We start from the raw sequence: 10,162 nt of genomic DNA on the forward strand, positions 1-10,162 counted from the left end.
TGAAGAGATCTCTAGTCTTTCCCATTCTGTTCTTTTCCTCTATTTCTTTGCATTGATTGCTGAAGAAGGCTTTCTTATCTCTTCTTGCTATTCTTTGGAACTCTGCATTTAGATGCCTATATCTTTCCTTTTCTCCTTTGTGTTCCTCTTCTCTTTTCACAGCTCTTTGTAAGGCCTCCTCAGACAGCCATTTTGCTTTTGGTATTTCTTTTTTTGGGGAATGGTCTTTATTCCTGTCTCCTGTACAGTGTCACAAACCTCACTCCATAGTTCATCAGGCACTCTGTCTATCAGATCTAGTCCTTTAAATCTATTTCTCACTTCTACTGTATAGTGATAAGGGATTTGATTTAGGTCATACCTGAATGATCTACTGGTTTTCCCCACTTTCTTCAATTTAAGTCTGAATTTGGCAATAAGGAGTTCATGATCTGAGCCACAGTCAGCTCCCAGTCTTGTTTTTGCTGACTGTATAGAGCTTTTCCATCTTTGGCTGCAAAGAATATAATCAGTCTGATTTCAATGTTGACCCTCTGGTGATGTCCATGTGGAGTCTTCTCTTGTGTTGTTGGAATAGGGTGTTTGCTATGACCAGTACATTCTCCTGGCAGAACTCTATTAGCCTCTGCCCTGCTTCTTTCTGTACTCCAAGACCAAATTTGCCTGTGATTCCAGGTGTTTTTTGACTTCTTACTTTTGCATTTCAGTCCCCTTCAAAGAAAAGGACATCTTTTCTGGGTGTTAGTTCTATATTAGCTTTGATAAACCTTTGGAGCAATTTAGGGGGATTTTTAAAAGACTCAAAGAACTGTGAGGCATTTTAATGTGATCATAGAACCAAAAACTGATAGTTAAACCTCAGCAGTCATGCACACTGGATCAGTGTATGAGTAGGAAAAGTCTAACTCCTGATATGTCTCTGTTCAGAGCCCCCATCGAAGAGGGGCATGGATAACATGGAAACTTGGGTTCTGGGTCAAGCTATTCTAATAGTGCATATTCATTTAGTCATACATGTTCACAAATCAGCTTCCCAGGTGGCACAGTGGTAAAGAATCCACCTGCAATGCAGGAGGTGCAAGAGATGTGGGTTTGATCCATGAGTCAGGAATGTCCCCTGGAGTAGGAAATGGCAGCCCACCCCAGTGTTCTTACCTGGTATACCCTATGGATGGAGGATTTAGACAGACTACGTTAGCCCGTGGAGTGCCTATTGGTCAGACACGACTGAGTGCAAAAATATATATATATTTTTTAAATTCACAAATCATTCACAACCATCACCTAAGATATCTGGATATCAATATCTCTGACTGGTTCCTTGAAGACAAACATTCTTCCTTGACTTTTCTTCCTTACTCAATTGTATTCCACAAATTTGTGTCTCTTTTTCCTTTTCCTAATGATTACAGATAATTGATGTCCCCCCCAAAGTTAACAATATTACAGTTAGAAAGGAAGGAAATAAAAGGGTGGGTTCATAAAGGTCAGACTTTTTCATCCAAAGTACTGCAGTTATTGTGATAAAATATGTTAACAGCTTTTAAACGTTAACATGTGACTGACACATTGTGTGTAAACTGGATCGCTGTTGGGAAGCTGCTATACAGCACAGGGCGCTCAACTCGGTGCTCTGCCATGTCCTAAGGGGTGGAATGGGGGATGAGTGGGAGGGAAGCTAAAGAGGAAGAGGGTATGTGTGCACATATAGCTGATTCACTTTGTTGTACAGCAGAAACTAGCACAACATTGTAAAGCAAGTATACTCTAATAAATAATTATATTAATAGGAACCTTAAAAAACATCAAAGTCTTATCAGGAAAACAGATGGGATGCTCAAAAGGGTTTATAAAGAAACTGTTTCCAAAATTAAGGAACTGTAGAGAGTGAAAGGAACCAAGAAGGGGTGGGACTAACATAAGAAATCTTTTATACACCAAAGATTGAAGAAGCAAACCAAGAGATTATAGTTATTGGAGGCCAGTGAGAGACTGATCAGCACAGGGGGAGCTCCCATCCGGAATCTTAGCCTTGGAAGGACTCAGACAATGCGAGCATAAAAAATCAGACCACCTTTCCCTCCTATTCTATTATACAATCTCCTGTAAGTGGTTTTCACTAGCTCAACGCATCAAGAAGCTGGGAAGCACAGGGAATCCAGACTGTGCTGTTCATAGAGATCATCTAGCTGGGACTTGAGACAGAGAAGGTATATGAGTATTCAGGGGAAGCGGAGGATAACCTGTATCATGTGTGACATTGTAGTCCCATCACACCCTTAAGATTATACTGTAGTTAATTTGAGGAAATTGAGACTCAGAGTGGAAGAGTGACAACCCAAGTTCAGCTTGGGATCAACTAGTAATTGGTGAGGCTCCAGTTCAATTCCAGGTTTGCCCAACATCACCACTACTTGCCCTGACACCACATACAGTTTCTCTGAAAAAAGACAAAAGAGTAATGGGATAACCCCAGTTGAACAGAGAACATTTATTATTAATATTTTGGAGCAAGTTTTGAAGTAAAGAACTTTTCAGTTCACAAACATTTTGAATAGTGCTGCGATTGACTTTCACAGCCATACTACTGTTAGGTCTGGAAAGGAGCTTTCACCCCTTTCGTAGATAAGGAAATTAAACAAAGAAGCCAGGATACAATCATACAATCATGTTAGAACTTACACTGGAATCCAGGCTGTCTGGACTTTTACCCACAGACTTCCCTATCATTCTATTATGTAACATGGCTTCTGCTTACAAAGAGGTAGCACTTTGTACCCATATTGTTCATCTCCTGTAATTACTGCCAGGTAATGGTGGTAGTGGTGGTTTAGTCACTTCAGTCATGTCTGACTCTTTGCAACCCTATGGACTATGGCCCACCAGGCTCCTCTGTCCCTGGAATTCTCCAGGCAAGAATACTGGAGTGGATTGCCATTTCTTTCTTCAGGGGATCTTTCTGACCCAGAGATTATATGCACGAATCCTGCACTGCAGGTGGTCTCCTGCATTTCAGGCAAATTTTGTACCACTGAACCATCAGAGAAGCAATAAACCTATATAAAAATGCCACACACATCCCACACAAGTTGCTTCACATAGTTGTAAATTCAATCTTATAATGTTTATGTGTTTGAATGTGTGGATAATTCCTTGGCCTACAAAGCAAATATTAATACATTATTAATGGATCCCCAAGTACAACTGGTGATGACCTTTTCAAAAACTGAGATAAGATGATGAGAGCAGCCCCATGGAAAATAATAAAGGTCACTCAGATTTTATCATTTAATTTTCATAATGCAGATGTCATATAAAGCCTACTTAATAAAGTGTATATTTTGAAAAAAAGAAGATGACATCATGCATTATTTTAGTTGAACTGCCAAAGTGAATTTTGGTGACTATTTGCTACATTATATAAAGTCTGAGAAATTATTCCCTGTGAAAAAAGGGAGTTCTAATGAAAAAGACTGGCAGAGGTTTGGCTTCTATATATGAAATACCTCTGCTTCTATTTTTATCCCCATCTTGTGTCTGAGCCAGCTGCATCCTGAGAGTATAAACAGAGCCAACCTCTCAACTTTGCATTGCTTCATAATAAATCACCTCTGATGACTTAAAACAATGATGCAATAATTCTGTATGTTGACTGAACTCAACTAGGCAGTTCTGTTCCATTTGCTCTCCACTTGGGGTGAGGAGGTCACTTAAGTGGCATCATTCAACTGTGATTTTGGCCAAAACTGTAATATCCAAGATGGCCCACTCACATGTCTGAGACATTGCTGCTGGTAGCCAGATAGTGAATTATGACCTTTATCCATGAGACCTTTCTCATTCATTCTCTACATACCCTCTCATCATTCAGTAAACTAGCTTGAGTTTCTTCACATGGTAGCTGGCTTCTAAAAGAGCAAAATCAGAAGCCTCCAACTCATATGAATTAAACCCAGAATTAACACAATATCACTTTGACCGCATTCTATTGGACAAATAATTTAGAAGGCCAGTTGATCTGTGCTAATTTTTTTTAAAAGTGTTCTATTGTGTTATTCATATTTTCATAGTATGGAAGTACAGTACATTATTTTTATTTTTTATTATATTATAATTGCTTTACAATGTTGTGTTATTCTCTGCTGTAAAATGAAGTGAATCTGCTTTACGTATACACGTATCCCCTCCCTGTTGAAGATGTGGTATATGTATACAATGGAATATTACTCAGCATTACTTCTAAAATAAAAGAAATACGTACTTTCATTGAGAATCAAACTAAAATACACCTGTTCTTGGAAACCATTGTGAGTAGTGAAAGAAGAAATGTCAAAGATAAAAAGTGAAAATATGAAAGGATATTGGGACTTTCTATTCAGGTTACAAGACCTTATCTGATCCGATAGATGATAAACATTAAAAGGAAACCATATATCATGCTTTGCATACATTACAATAAATCGCCCAACCTAAAGAAATAAATTCCTATCATTAATAAATCACAATGATACTGGTAAATCTTAATAATAAAACTAATCAAAATTTTAATAATATCTATATAATTAAATAAGGAGATTGTCCTCTAAAGTATTGCTATAAAATATATTTTAGGGTAAAATATATTTTATTGAGGAATTATTCAAATCCTTAGAAATATTATCTTCCACTATCATTCTGGAAAGTAAGACAGATTTATACAGATAAGTCTATCTTTCTCTTTTTATTTAGCATAAAGAAGAAAGAAAATTTCCTCTGATTGCATAGTTTCTTATTTTAGATTCTGCAGTTAAGATACATGTACAATACAGATAGTTACTGAGCTGGTGATCATTTCATAAGGTATAAATATGTCAAATCTCTATGTCGTACATCTGAAACAAACAATATTGTACATCAATTATATTTCAATTTTAAAAATTAAAAAATAAAGCATTTACTATGCAAATTCACATATCTCATTGTATTTAACCTTTCTGAACATCAATTTCTTCCTATACAAAGCATAGCTGATATTTCTCACTAGCCGCACTGATTCACCCAAGTTATTAAAAAAATATACTTTTAGGAGCAACTGTGTGAGAGGCATTCTTTAGGTATGAAATAATGAAGTAAAGTCCCTGTTCACATGGAATTTATATTCTATAGGAACAGGCAAACATTCTTGTCTTTAAATTTTAAAATACTGCTTCAGAATTCAGTGTTTGATATTAAACAATAAAAGAGCTTTGCAAAGAATAGAAACACATTGAGGTTATTGTGAAAGTGGATAGGGGACTGCTCTTGACCGGTGGTCCAGGAAGAACTCTACGGAATGACCAAGAACTCTACTAGGAGAGAGTATTTAAACGGAAATGTACACTGCAATATGGAACCAACCAAGCAGAGCCAGGAACTCATTCCAAGAAGCAAGAAGAGTAGGTCTTGGACAGGAAGCATCTGACAAAAGAAAGAAAATAAAATCTCACTGGGATTACCAGATGCGACTTGGAAGATGCTGGGGAAATCTATGAGAAATGGAATAAATAGACTGTGTGTGGGGGGGGGGGTGGTAAGGAGGGTTTCATATGTCAATTTAAATGCCATGGGAAGCCATTGGACAACTTTTAGCAGAACTGAGAGATTTTAAGTAATTTATCTGCACTAGTCAAAGTCATTTTTTTTCTCCTTTTCTCATACCTTCCTCGTATTTTTCTGTCCTGGGTGGAGGGAAGCATCCTGAAATCTACATTTCCTAGTCTCCCTTACTACCTGGCTTCCTTTTTTTTTTTTTTTCCCTGTACGATAGAGGTCCAGCCAGGAATTTAGAGTGTGGAGCGTGGGGAGAATCCAGCGTAGCCCCATTTCTTTCTATAAGGCGGAGCATCTTCATAAGCGACTGCAACGCTTCACTTGTTCTACTGCCTAATGAATAGCCCCTCCCCTCATCATCCTATTGACGCCAAAAGGATTCAGCTTTCCAACTCTAACTCCAGCTTTCCTTTTTATATTCCTAGCTCATGATGAATCCCTTACTCTTATTTCGCTAATAGTGTGGTGACCATGATGTTTATAGATTGTTGATTTTCTTGTTTTCTTCAGTCAGATGTTAAGATCTCTAAAATCATATCTTTAGATATTTATCTCTGTGTTCTTAGCACCTAATGAAGTGTCACTCACAGTCAGTCCTTGAGGAATTACTTCTCACTCTGTGTTGAAGAACTCCGGGTTGTAAGACCACATACCTGATCTAGCCACCTAATGTCTACATTGGTCTAGATATGATAAAGCCCTTGCCCAGTATTGGTCTTTATTAGATGCAGACACAGAAGTTATGTGTCTTCCCTGGACTTGATATCTGGTGCTGTGCTACTTTGGGCAAACTTTCCAGAGACTGTGTCTGCACACTGTATTTGATGTATCAGACACATTTATTGCCCATTATTGCAATTCATAAACCTATTGAATCCAAGATAATACTGGATATTTCTCTAGAAAATTTAATTTGGATACAGTGTCATTTCTTGAAATATTTTCATTAAGCTTCAGCTCAGTTCAGTTCAGTTCAGTTCAGTTCACTCGCTCAGTCGTGTCCGACTTTTTGCGACCCCATGAATCGCAGCATGCCAGGCCTCCCTGTCCATCACTATCTCCCGGAGTTCACTCAGACTCACGTCCATCGAGTCCGTGATGCCATCCAGCCATCTCATCCTCGGTCGTCCCCTTCTCCTCCTTCCCCCAATCCCTCCCAGGGATTTCTTTGAAAGGAATGATGCTAAAGCTGAAACTCCAGTACTTTGGCCACCTCATGCGAAGAGTTGACTCATTGGAAATGACTCATTAAGCTTAAATTGTTAGAAATGATATCAAGATAGTCAAAATTGAATATAGATCTAAATAGGCAAAACAAGAAGAGGTGAGTACTTTTAATGTGCATGGAGAGTGTTTTAAGCATCTCTGATCATGATAAAATTAATTTGAACATTTGCCACACTTTGAGGAAAATTATTTCATTGCTCTTCAAAAAAGTGTTATGTCTTAAAGTATTAATGCTCTTGTGTTTTATTAAATATTTAGACCATAGTATTTTCTGAACTTGTGCACCCATAAGAAAATTATTGGAAGTAACTAAACTAGAGAATTGTTTTACCTGTAAGTTATACATTTTTAAAAATTTTATTAATTTTTATTGGAGCATCATTGCTTTACAATGTTGTATTGGTTTCTGCTGTACAGCAGAGTGAATCAGCTGTACACATATGTACACATATACCCTCTTTTTTTAATTTCCTTCCCATTTAGTTCACTATGGAGCATGGAGCAGAGTTCCCTGTGTAGAGAATCTACACAGTAGAGTCTTATTCATGTACATAGTTTAAGAAGGCTTTTTCCAACAGGTTTAATTCTCAAGTTTGAAAATTTTATGAGTATCAAATTATTTAGTTTACCCAAATGTATTCCAAGTTCTTTATCAGTATTCTAGGATAGTACTATAGTTGGTTGTTATGAGATTTTTAAAGAAATTTTGGCTTTCTTTAGAACAAGCTCAGGTACAAATATTTCCTTCAGAAATAGAGATGATTCTTTCTTGAACACACACAGAGAAACATATTTGTTTAATTATTATGATTGATATCACATTGTATTTAACCAATGTGTCTATAATTATCAATCTACAATATGACTGTTAGAGTCAAAACAAGAGAAATAAATCCATTTGCATATTTTGATAGAGAGTAGCCTATAATGACAACATTCTTGTAATTCTAGAATTAGTTGTTAGATTCTAGAAAATAAGAACAGATTAAGCCAATTCAGTAATAATTTATCTGTCTCTGTCTCTCTCTCTCTCTTTTTTTTTTTTTTTCCTTTGGTCTCTTTCCTCTTCCAATGGGCTTCTCTGGTGGCTCAGATGGTAAGACATTTGCTTGCAATGCAAAAGACCCAGGTTTGATCCCTGTGTTGTAAAAATCCCCTGGAGAAAGGAATGGCATCTCACTCCAGTATTTTTGCCTGGAGAATTCCATGGACAAAGAAGCCTGGTAGGCTTTGGTCCATGAGGTCACAATGAGTTGGACACAAATGTCAGACACAAACTAATGCTTTTCTTTTTCCAACACTTTTGAAATAGTTGTTTCATATAGAAAGCAAAACTTGACTGTTACTTTTTACCTCCATTACCCTTTGTATAGGTAAGGTGTTTCCAAATCACGAACAAGATATACCCCCTAGTTAAATACTAATTGGCTTTGACAACTGCAAGTCAGTAAACACACTCCAAAATTTTGACTTATTATTTTCAATAAGATACTGATAACGACTTTTTAAACACATTAGTCACAAAGTGTTTTCCATTTAATTGTGAAATGTCAAGTCAACAGGAAGAGCTTATATTAAAACACTAGGTAGTATGGACTCTAAAAATTCTCAAGGAGCTGAACATTGAAAGCCATTAAAGACAAAATACCTTATCAGTTTGAATGACAATAATAGCTTGGCACATCCATTAGCGCATTAATGCTACATGAAACCATTACATTGTTTCCACAAATCTCTTAATATAATTAGTGATAATATGGAAAGCATTCAATATTTTTGAAACCTTATAAAAGAGAAAATGCTTAAAGGATTATCTCTGTCTGTCATGGTAGTTTTTTCTTCTTTTCTAGTCCAATGACAGTAAAAAGATACTAGCATGAAGCTACCGTATAGTGGGGCTTCCCAGGTGGTGCAGTGGTAAAGAATCCACCTGCCAATGCAGGAGAGGAAGGTTCAATCCATGGGTCGGGAAGATCCCCTGGAGTAGGAAATGGCAACCCACTCCAGCAGTCTTGCCTGGGAAATCACATGGACAGAGGAGGCTGGAGGCCTACAGTCCATGGTGTCACAAAGAGTCGGTTAAGACTATACACACACACAACACAACACCGTATAATGATACATATGCTGTAAATGATACATACACCATATATACATACATATAATATCTACACAATCAAGGAAATATCCTGGAACCTGAGGTGATAAAACATTTTGTCTAGGATTAAGGTCAGAGTTTAGGGATTAAAAATTGAGTTGGGTTTGCATGCCGGCTTAAATGCTTCCTTTCATTGTGATTCAGCCAGTCACTTACAACTCCTTGAGCTTTCATTTCTTCACTTAAAAAACAAGGATAATGGCATCTGCCTCACAGAGTAACTGCGACCATCATAAAACTCATCTCAGCATTTTGCATATTTCTTGGAACTTTGGAAGCTCCTAATAAATATTAGCTCTTTGCAGTATTATTATCTCTTAAAGTACTCCCCATGATCTTCAGTGGGGTAAACTTATCTTGATTTTGTAGGAAAAAGTGAACTGAATTTAGCCCGTGAACACACAAGCAAAAGTGCTGCAGCTGGGTTTTAATAAGGGAATGGGCATGTTGCTGCAGTGAGACACTCAACGTCGTGCCAGACTGAAGAAACACAACTTGAACAACAGCAAAATAGCATCAGTATTTTCTTTTCTTCAGCCTGTACGTTTTCCTCTTCTGACTCCTCCCTCTGATAGTGGCTGTGTCAGGCTAGGTAGGAAGGCAGCCGGCAAGGCTACCAAAGGAACCGGAACCTTTGCAGACAGGTTATTTGTACCAAGTGGCTGGGATGTGACAATATTTGACAGTCCTATTTCAGTTTTATGAGAATGTTAACACTGAGGAGGCCATGCTAGACATCAGACCTAGGTGATTCTGTTGCTTTAAATCTAACTTAACGACCATTTGTCTCACTAGCAGTGTGGGTTCATGAAGTGGAGAAATGTAGGACTTTCCCTTTGTGCTTGATTTTGGCTCTTGTTCTTGACTCTGACCCCTGCTACTTACCCCACTTCAGTTCCTGAAATTGTTCCATTCTGATACTTAGAGTGCTGAGGGACAAAGGGAGCTTCAAGACCCATCAAAGTCACTCCAGGATAAAAGGGCACTTCGGCTGCTGCTCCCATAGTCTCAGTCCATAACAGGTGGCTGGTTTTGATTTTTCTGTGTCCTACCCCACAGCCACTGTACAGAAGTCAGACTTCTGTCTTCATTTTTATTTGTAACTTGGTTTGATAAATGTTTTACAGCATTACAGTCAACCAAGAATTGTTTTCTACAGAAAAAAAAAAAAAACCAACCCTAAAGCGCATCTATATTTTATTTCCAAAT

General features: G+C 37.5%; 1 pseudogene; it reads right to left on the reverse strand.

The window, feature by feature from the left end:
- Positions 1-9,957, reverse strand: part of LOC102172291 — a 148,809-nt pseudogene extending 138,852 nt beyond the window's left edge.

This window comes from Capra hircus, chromosome 18 (assembly GCF_001704415.2).
Source record: "Capra hircus breed San Clemente chromosome 18, ASM170441v1, whole genome shotgun sequence".
NCBI classification, from domain to species: Eukaryota; Metazoa; Chordata; class Mammalia; order Artiodactyla; family Bovidae; genus Capra; species Capra hircus.